The following is an 11,337-nucleotide window of genomic DNA, read 5'->3' on the forward strand; positions in this document are numbered from 1 at the left end:
TAAAAAGCAATCTTTGCGTTTTATCCGTAAATATAAGTTTTTATGAAAGTTGTAAAATGCGGTTTATTCTCTGTGAACCAAAATATCATATATCAATAGAATAATGTGTGTGTGTATTTATTACAAAAAAAATTTTATTCTTTTTTTCGTCAAATTTTAAATTTCAATACATAATTTCAAGTTGTAAAAAATTTATTTCGAATTACAGAGACTCGCATACTGGAATCTCAATATTATCCAAATAAGATTAGAACTAACATTATTATAGGGTCAAAGAAAGTATCACATATTTTCTATTACGAGACAGTTTTCTAGTTTCATTACTAGTTGCGGAAATGAAAATGGTAATACCACTTGAGTGTGCATTAAATAAACGAGATAACAAGTCTACGTCAATGGACATAAATAATTAGAATGCAAACAAAGAATGACAAAGCGAATAACTTGCACCTACACAACTGCAAAATTTGCATTACACAACTGCGTATCAAACCCGATACGTCGGATGCTATAGATATATCGTAAAGGAAGCAACAGAGACTGTATTTACGTAAATGAAAAGCATTATCATCTTAACGTTGTGACGCAAGGCAAAACAACGCTATTCCTCTGTATCTCGTGCAATTCTCTTAAAATCTAACTTCGTTTAGAAAGAATGAAGGAGAGACGAGATCCGCAGTTTACCGCGCGATAATATCGCGTAAGCCGCGATCGAGGAACGCAGCTTTTGGCACTCCCAACGGGCCGAAAAGTTGGCTAGCATCTCTCACTGTCTGAGATGTTCGGTATTCCGGAACCTCTCACGTGGATTTACCTTCCTTCGCGAGAGTCTGACGTTTCTAGATGTGGCCCAGCATAGTTACTGAACTTGCTACAAGTCGACTACGAGTGAGGGCGAAAGCATAGAACAGTTGTTCGAAGTGTGAAAAAATGCTTCACGGAATGTATGTATGACGCGTGTCTAAATGGCTACTTCGTAATGATATTCATACTCCTTATACTACGTGCCTATTTCATTTCGACACCGGGAAAATTGAGCGCGATATTTATTACCACGATGCCTTTGGGATTAGAGTGACAAAATTCAGACTTTTGTTTAAAATCTGGATAATGAAAGAATAAAATTATTCCAACGTACATTTCTGAAGTTAGGGAGACGAGAGGTGGCAATTTTAGAAATATCCTTCGTAGAGCAACATAATAAATTGTTAAGAATTCGTCCACTACAATCTCGTATTCGACGTGCGTGTCATAAACTATCTATAGCATTATTTAAGCTAGCTATGCATGGAACATTATTCTAATCTTATCTCTTTCCGTATAACATAACGTACGAAATACGTCGAATCGTTTGTTACGATATTCCATGCAAAAGCTATCTATAAAACGATCTTCGTACGCGGAGCGCAGTACGCAGTAAAGGATTTAGTTCGCATAGTAATTGCGCGCGTTTAATCGTGAAACTTACAAGCATGCAGAGATTTTCGCTATGAACGATACCTTTTGCACCTTAAAAAATTCAAAGAGTGCCGCTACAAAAATCGCGCGATACTAACTCTTTCCTCACTGCACTTGAACACACCGATGCGGTGATCAGCCGATCACATGGATAAATCTCGATGTATCTTACATGCCTCGCGCAAGAATACTTTATGCACAAAACTCGAAACTGCTCCGTTCTACGTAAAATACTAAAAGTTGCTAGGATGTGGAACATCACTTACGTTTCTCGCTCTTTTTTTGATCCCAATTTGTCACATAGGCGTATTCTACTTTCTCATTAATTCATTCAAGTGGAAAGTTTATTTACGCTTATTCGGAAACATTGTGGACTAGCTTCCCCAAAATCCTACTGAGACAACTCTTCAGATAATATTTGAGTTTATCGGAAACGTTTGATAATAATCGGACTTACACTGCTCGCGCAGATAAGCGGCTTATACATAGTACATTCGTACCATGCTTACGCATCTTACTAGAGAGAAATCTTCAACCGTGCAACAGAATTCTATCAGAATTCTACTTGAGACACGAATACGCCTCAGGTAGAATTCTGATAGAATCTCATAAAGATTTTTTCTTTGCCTCGCGGCAAAGCGAACCGAGAGAGAGCGTCTTCCAACGAGCACATTCGACCTTTGCAATCGAATATAAGATCCGAGATGCTTTTCCAAGTTAACACTGATTGCACAAGTACTTTGCGGATAATTTTCTCGCCTACCTGACTCGCGGCAGCGAATTATACACCGGCGAAACGCTCGCGCTCGTAGTTCCGATAAATCGAAATTGGAAGCCGCGGCTCGCTGAAAAACTTGCGCGCTCGCAAAAAAGATACGCTCGCTGAGAATGCGAGAAAAACTTCCGGTCCAGACAACTAACAACAACAAGCCCCCTCTGGACGAGAAATTTCTTTTCTATCTCTCACAAGGACCTCGCCACCAAGCACGGCGAATTCTTTCGAGACAATGTTTTTGTCGCAATTACTACGTAACGATCGCGGCGAGCGCCGTTCACCGTTGCTCGACTTAATCGGGAGACTCGCGAACGCGGTCGACTTGCATCCCAAGAGTTCCGGTTTGCCTTTATTATTCTTATCCGGCGCACATTTGCTTCCGCGAAAGAAGTGTTTTTTATCCGTTGTTGTCGTGTAATCTAAGACGTACGATTCGCTTACGAGTTCATCTAAAAACTCGCGAACTACCCTCAGTTACTTTTTGCTTCTGCAGGAATAACTTTTATGTCATCCGCAAATTTAAAGTTCATCATTAATAAAAATAAATAAAAAATAATTTGTTTTCAGATGAAAATAAGAAAAAATGTAAATTACTTATTTAAATGATCCTAGAAATTCTCAACTTATTTTCTCTTATAGAATAATATAAAAATTTAAAGTTCCTCATCGTTAATAAAAATAAATAAAAATAAGTAATAGTTGCTTTTAGAATAAAAATAAAAATTTTTTTCTTTAAATTATTTGTTTAAATAGTTCTAGAAATTCTCAATTTAATTTCTCTTATAGAATAATAGAAAATTATCTTATCTGATGGTACTATAAAAATAATGTAAGCCTTTGTATTTGTAGAATATTATGGAAGAATATTATGGAAGTTTTTCACAAAGATTTGTAAAGAAATAAAATGCAAAGGAAATTTACAATCGGATTGCACAAAAATTGAATCGCATCTTGCAATGATTGGTAAACATTACAAGTCTCCTCGATATTGTGTCACTAATCGAACTGCGATTCGAATCGCAACTCGACTGTGGTTGTCAGTCTTCGTGCAGCTATTATTTCCTTTTGTGTATAGAGTCTGAAAGCATTGCAACTGTGCGAGCGAGTGTCGCAGACTGTCGCTCGCCATCGTTTGACAATCGTAAGATCTCAATCGTGAAGCGACCTACATCTCTACAGAAATTTTACTTCGCTTATTAAGCTTTATTCCCCGCATCTGTTCAAGTTAGATTTATGGAAAGCGATAAAGGAGAAATCTAATTGTAAGATAAATATGCGCTTAATTCGATTACGCTCGGATAATAAATTTATAATAATCACCACGAGCATCAGGAAATTGCTCCCTTGTCAATAAATCAACCGAGTTATGTAGACAGTAATCGAGCCCAGCAATTTGTATCCCCAATTCATCATACCTCCTTCCTCTTGTAAATCCCGCATAGCTCGCGAGCAAATTCGACGTGAGTTACAAGATAATGGCTTAACGAAGATCAACAGTACTGCTCAAAAGTTTTAATAAATGGCAAAATTTGTAAAATAAGCAGACAAAAAATAGAAAAATTATTTTCACATTTTATATATTTAAATATTTGTAAAATTAATATTTTTAAAAGTAAATATAATATTCAAACTCTCAGAATTTTTCCATCACAATGAACTAATGCACATTAATCAAAGTTTATTTAACCATTAGCACATTACCATTTGTTTCTGTAGACTGTGATTGTGTTTCTCCCACTCTCTTCCTTATACATCAATGGTTGTAGAATAGAATGCGGTACTTATTTGCTCACAATTTTTAACTTTGACTAAATATTTACTCACTAGAGTATTTGTTTTAAATTTTCTTATTTTTTCTTTATTTCTTTGCATGGAAACTAAATTAAGATGTAATATGTAAACATTTCTTTGTTCAAATATAAAAAAAAACCAACATTCAATGAATGAATGCATTTGGCAAGCAAGTAATTCACGTTTTTTTTTTTTTATAAAAAACAGCATTTAATAAAACTTTTAAATGGTACCGTATAAAACTACAAAATAACATATTATTATTATACAACATCCATTACTTTTCAAAATTATTTTCGTATCGATCAATTTATTAACTTTCAAATTACTTATCTGACTTAAATTTCACTTTATGAATTAATAAATATTTTTCTTTCAAATTTTCGTTTGAGCACTTTGATTTTATGAATGTATATTTTATCTCATTTCCATAATAAGTAGTTGAAGAAGTAAGACCAAATTTGCAAGTGTATGGGATTTATAACGTTTTCGTTCTGCAAGATTAAAATAAAATACTTTTGCTGCGAGCTAAAATTCAGAGGTGCAAAAAGACAGCAAAAACTTATTTTTCACGTATAATTTAATTAAACTTTGTTTCAATCTAAGGCTCCTATAGTTACTGATTTGATTAAAATAAACGTAGTTTGCGGCTCCGAGAATAAATAAATAATAGAAATAAATTTTAACGTCTTTCAACGTAAACTAAAACGAAAAATCTGTATTGTGTATTTTTTTTTTTTTTTTTGTTAAAATTTATTCGTGTGCAAATGTGATATACTAATACAGTTACTTTTACGAATGATCGCCTCACGTATATTCAAATCAGGTCATTTTCCACATGTCAAAAATGCTCAACGAGCCGCAAGAATGCTCGAAGCCTGCTACCTTTCCCGAAGGGTAGCAAAAATGTATATTTATTCCCTAACGGAAACTAATGGGCTCCATTTCAAACGGAGGATTACGGATGTCAGGCGGAATGAGCGATCGCACTTCGCGGTTCACTTCGGGGAGGATTCCTGGACCTATCTGGTTGAGACATCAGGAATCGCGGCGCAGTTCGCGCGAAACGCTCATTGTCCAAGCGTGTTCGGCGAGCGTACGTGGCGAGTACACGAGGGAGCGAGGGTACCTATGCGACGGTACCACTGTCTGCAGTGATTTACGAAGCTCGCGGGCTCGTGCCAACAAACCCACGCGTTACATTCTCGCCCTCGAGCGGATACGTGCGCACGGATACGGCGACGATCGTATCCGGGGACGTCCCGGGTTTGCACAGGCCACGCCGACCTCTATAATTCATGTCGCCTGCTGGAAACGCCACTGGGATCTTCATCGACGGAAGAGCCCCAGTGGCAGATTCTGATTGTTAGTTCTTTCGGATACCGCCGGGATATTCCGCGCTGTTCGATGATTTTTGCTGAACAAGCAAATCGAAAATGTCAAATTCAAACAAAAATATACTGTAATAATAACAGTGTAATATATTTCTGTTATGTATATAGAGATTTAAGAAATTTTATAGAATTCTGAAGAGATTTGGAAATTGGTTTTCTTAAATGAAAAACATTGATCTTTTTACAAAGATAGTTTAAACAGTTGGAATACGTGTAAACGTAATTCGCAAATTGTTGTAAGAGTTCAGAATTAAAAATAAATCGCACTGTACTTATATCATGGCAAGGCAAAGAATTTTGAACAAAAATAACGAGCGAATTGAAAATATCAAATTGAAATAAAAATATATTCTATTATATACATGTTGATTTGAAAATATTATTTAAATAAAGATATTGATCTTTATGTAAAAACAGTTTAGATAATGTAAATGTGTTATAAGAGAATGCAAAGCTGCGCTTCGTTTGATTGGCAAAGCAAATAATTCTGAATAAAACAGATAAATAAGATTAATAAAATAAATTTAAAAATAATGGATTTCTTCTAAAAAGGCAGAGAGAATTATTATTACTCATATCATGTGTGTTGTGTGTTTTCACGATATATTACTTTCTAATATTATATTTCAACGTCAAAAAGAAATGCATGTCTCTCTCTCTTTAAAGAATTAATGCGACTGTCATTTTAATGAAATTTCTGCTTGGGAGGTAATTTTTGCCCTTTGAGATCATCAGTCGCCTGTCTGAGCGCATCAAAATTCAATTAATCGATCAACCGTGCGTGTGTGCATGCGCCCGCGGGCTCACGAGCGACAGATAAAATAAACGCGGCATAGAGGAAGTTGTGGAGAGGTTTCCGGGTTAATTAGTCTGTCAATGCGGCCGGCTCGCTCTGCACGGGACAATATGCGGGGAAAAAAAAGGAAAAAAAACAGACCGGGGATGGTTGATTCGACAGCAATCGCGTCCCTTTCGAATGACGTGATATATCGTGCTGTCTGTTACTGTCGTGCACCATGCACCTAGATATCTGCATCTTGTTCGTTGTTTCGCGTTTACGTCACGCGCATACATCCGCAAATGCCCGAGTGCATCAAATCTACGTGACACCGTAAAATTTTTCCAATTTTTCCGTCAGACCGAAAGTGCGATATTAGCATGTTGCAATTCGCCGCAGGTTAAAAAAGAACTCTCGCGGTACTTAATCACTCTCTTTCTGGCGCCGACTGCATCAAATTATTGGAAAGTCGACGTTTCTAAAATAATTTGTCTAATTGTAAACTTGTACATGCAGGTTTTTGTCAACCTTGAAATATTAAATTTCCTTAAAAGTTCTACCATTTCATTTTGGCATTGCGTCAAATAAAATTAACGTTTATTAATTAATTCATAGACGTAGTTATTTCTTAACAGCTCGGTGTAGATAAAAGAAGAACTGATTAAGATATGTGACGTATAATTAATTAAAAGCAGGAAATCAAATACTTGCAAGTACTTAGCTAGATTTGTATCTATTTAAATGAAGAAACTTCACGAAGTGTGTTTCCTCTCTTATTTTAATTGTAAATTTGTAAAGCTAATGTCCTTTTCCACCAATGTGGATTAACTTTAATCTCGACTCAACTTACTTAAAATTAAATGAAATTGAAGTTAACGTTAATCTACATTGATAAATTAAAATTAATTTTCGCTAGTCGAAATAAACATCGCATTTTGTTTATTATTCGTGTAAATCCAGACCAATTATCTGATATTTATACTGTAAAGGTTTGGTTTCTGAAGTGAACCGCTTAGAGATATTCATGCCTGAAACCACCGCTCGCGTTTTAAACTTTTCTCACTAATTGGATTTCATCGCCGTACTGACTAATAAAATCATACGGCAGAAACCGCGATCCATATAGGTCTTGCAGACAAGACTCGTCTTTCCATAGAAACGCGGCATTTTCCCAAATACGTATATTATCGCCGCTGCAATGATTCCATTGAGAACTAATCAAATGATACAAAGCTTCCAATATGCTTCCTTATATGCGTTTATCAGATACATTATTAATTTATTAAAGTTGGAAAAATGAATCTCTAAAACTCGTATCATTTTAAAGAAATTGTTAAGAAATTAAATTTAATAAAATTGTTAAATAAAAATCTTGACATTAATTATAGAAACTAAAACGAATAGAAAATATAAATGAAGTAATGAATAGAACTATTAAATAAAAAAAATTTATAATAAAATCGGATTAAAAGTTAAATTAAAAATTTATTGAGATAATAAAGAGATAATAGAATTTATTATTAAAAATGTATGTGGAGTTCTAGAATGAAAGCGTGAGTTGTAAGAATATTGTTCGTGTTAATATTGAACAAAAGTTGTCAACTGAACATCGTCAACTGTATTTCGTTTACTGGATTTCATTAATCCAGTGGTATAGCTCGTGCAAACAATTCTACTATATCTACTGCACAATGTGTACTGTAAGGTGTGCCGTAAAGTAAAACCAATACGGTTCCGACATTCTCAGTTAATCGCATTCGAGCCATCCCAGACGTCGTTAAGTCAATACTCGATCCTACGGCTCTATACGGTGGTAATTAATAATTTCTATAGTTCAGTTAAGTGTTAACCGATACACACCTAAGATATGTTAGTTGCTTCTGTAACAAAGTAATTAACATCTGATGACGTAAATAAATTCTGGACTTGACGTGATATTCGAATAATCATATATTATATTAGATAAACTGTTGATATTGCAAAGAATTAAATATTACAAATAACGATTACGATTTATTTATCTAAAGTAACACGTTTAGCAATCCATGTCCGACATAAAAAAATTTTCATTTCAAATTGCTAGATTATGTCGGATTTTCACAAGAAAGTCAATCAATACACAATTATCGCTGCATTTTTTGAATTGCGCTGTCGGTGTGTGTACAATTATCGCTGCATTTTCAATTGAAAACAATTAAGTTTGATTTTACGCGACAATCCATCAAATTTCATCGGTGACGATGTACAAGAAGAGAAAAGCAGTCCTTTAATGATACGAATATGTTAGATAATAAAATAATGGATGAAGCGATTAAAAAGACTGGTGAGAAATTGATGACCAAATTAATATAGAACGGTGTCGAAATTTGAGAGGATGGCGGACAGGAACTCGCTTAGGATTGAACGAGAGTTAACTACGGATCAGAACCATTCCCGACGGGTTTCGCGGTCGACATCATAAACGTGCAACATGATGATTAAGACATGTGGGCGAGTCGTTATTCACGCTACGAGCTGCATGTACTGAGAATCGACGAACGCACTGCTCGCTTTCGATGCAATGTGCTTTAATGATGTTACGGGCTCTCGGCGAGGGTGAGCGAAGGGGGATGACCACGGCTTGTTGACCCATTTTGGACTTTGTGCACGGCCCGCAACTTCGTTGCGACCACCGGCGTGTCGCCGTCCGATGCAGCAACTTCGCGTATTATCGCAATAAGAACTTCGTCGGCTCCTGCCGTTCCCGCAATCCGTCCGTTCCGTTCGCGCATACAAACCTGCGGAGCCCGATCGGATTTCACGACCGGACGTCCGAGCGGACGTGGAAGATGGAGGTCCCTAAACTTTAGCTTCATCTTAAAATTGGAAAACGTAATTCTGCCGGTCGTAAAGGCGATTTAAATCGAAAATTCGACGTGGGAGCCCGCTGATGAAATCAGAACGAATCTTCAAAGTTGCGAGTTTGAGAGTTTAAGCAATCGACGAAATTTCCTGATCGTAAAAGGAGCGAAAGATGGACTGAGAACGTTGATTTCATTTGTATATTTCAACGTGTTATTACGACAAATGGTTCTTGCATTAAAAGAAAATGGACTCAAGATGTTTCACTTGGAAAATCTCTCCCTTTCGACGTCTATTATCGGACAGATCTCCCTTAATATCTGTACCTTGCTTCAAGCGGAATCAATTATCTCCAAGTCTGAGAGCTTGTCACTTGATTGCGTAACAAGCGATAATAGCCTCTGTATTGATATTCATTGCGAGTACTCCGGACTCCGTAATAATACGCTGGACGCGCAATTAATGCCTGATTAATTAGGCATTAATTAAATTAATCGTTAATTATATATAATAGAACGTACAATAGCTGTAATAGAACCAACTGCGTTCTTCTTAAATTCGAATCAATAGATAATCACAGCAGTACTAAGTACGTCACTGGTAATCAGTGAATCAAATGTGAAGTCTCCGACCTAGCTAACTTTGCTTCAGATGAATAAATTCAATGCATATGGCATTGGAATTGACGTGAGAATATCGGTATTTTAATTATACAATGCTCAAACTTTTTCTTTTTTAGTTGAATTTCACTGATTACCACTGTGCCAAGTATGCCACTGGGTAATCAGTAATTACCTACCGATTCAGATTTAGAGAATTGAAATAAAAATATGCGAATTAAGCACACATCTTATTAAGATTTAAAAAAATCTCTTCCATCGTTTACAACAACGCGAAAGGAACTGACTTACAATTGCGGAGTCAGTCTTAGAGCGATTAAATACAATGAGCTTCACCATCATCTGCTTCGTATGAAATATCGGCAACATATCTTTTCGTTAGTTTAATGGTTTAATCCAATACGCCAATTTTCAATTGTCATTGTGAACGTGACATGCAATTATTTCGTACACTTGCAACTTTGAGAATCGATATGTAATACGGAGCGAAAAAAACTTCACAGTTCGTTCGTTTAATTTCATTTTCTTCCTTGACGTCTCTTTTCGCGCTCAAGAACTAACCCTGCTCGAAAACTCGTCTCTCTTGCGAAATAGGAACTTGCGAAGGAGGTTGGTTCGCAGATGCCGTCGATCGAACAATACCTCTTCGATGAAGAAGGTGCCGCGTGCGTGGTGTTCATACGCGTAATAGCGTGTCATTGTCATTAATGTCAAGCAACGGTCGATGATTGCCGCTGACGTTGCCGGATGCGTTACTATGATGATCCGAGTAGCGGCCGGGGTCCTGAAGAATTCTGTATGAGGGGCGCCGTAGTAGTTGTTATCGCCTGGAGGCACGGAAGTCGGCACTAGGCTATGCGAGGGTGACCACACCTTCTGGCTCCGGCGACCAGCAGTTGTCGGATAGCCAACAACCGATCACCACGGTGAAGAAGCCGATCAGGAGAGCCACAATGATGTAGATCTCCGCCTGTCCCAGCGAATCTGTCCAACACACGCGACATGACGTGCTCACGTGAAACGCACTCGATATGTACTTGAAACGTGCCTGAGGTCAAGGGAGTAATTAAGCTTTGCTTAACGGCTTCGAGGCTGAAAGGTCGCATGCATTATGAGAGGATCATCAGTACACACGTTAGGCGCTAATACACATGCTTGTTGCTTCATCCCCTTCAGGTATAATTTGTTATCTCGAGTCCACATATATGGTACAATTGAATTAATTGCATCAGACGTTATACGGCGCTTGGGGAAATGTACGACGGAGTTTGTAAAATCAAAGCAAAATCAAATACAGTGGAATAGCGTGGGTTACATGGAAGAAATCACAGCTCCAAAATAAAAATAAAAGCCGAAAATCACCTTTAGATTCAATACGTTTTTCGCTTGTTTTTCATTGATGGACCCAAGAGAAGTTTAGTTATTTTAGCCTGCAGTAATCTCGGCAAACTGTAGTAGTTATAACACAGATTGATTAGCAACATTTCGAAGTTTTAATTAACTGAACAGCTGACTAATCGATTGCTTAGCTGGCAGATTGCAAATTCGCTGATTTGAATTCGATAAAAACAAAATTCCAACATTAATCATATTCCAATATATAAAATATAGCTGCGTAAATATTATTGGTTTCTCTAACTGTTATCATATAGAAAAGAAGATTTAATATAAAATAATATA

The 11,337-nt window shown here is 36.6% G+C and overlaps 1 protein-coding gene across 1 annotated transcript in view; it reads right to left on the minus strand.

Moving 5' to 3' along the window:
• Positions 1 to 10,005: 10,005 nt before the first annotated feature.
• The window catches only part of LOC108750593, an 86,517-nt gene continuing 85,185 nt past the window's right edge, over positions 10,006 to 11,337 (minus strand). Inside the window, exon 6 of the mRNA XM_018490125.1 lies at positions 10,006 to 10,641. The gene's annotated coding sequence lies outside the window, so the exon portion shown is untranslated. The remainder of the gene's footprint in view (positions 10,642 to 11,337) is intronic.

This window comes from Trachymyrmex septentrionalis, unplaced genomic scaffold (assembly GCF_001594115.1).
Source record: "Trachymyrmex septentrionalis isolate Tsep2-gDNA-1 unplaced genomic scaffold, Tsep1.0 scaffold37, whole genome shotgun sequence".
NCBI classification, from domain to species: Eukaryota; Metazoa; Arthropoda; class Insecta; order Hymenoptera; family Formicidae; genus Trachymyrmex; species Trachymyrmex septentrionalis.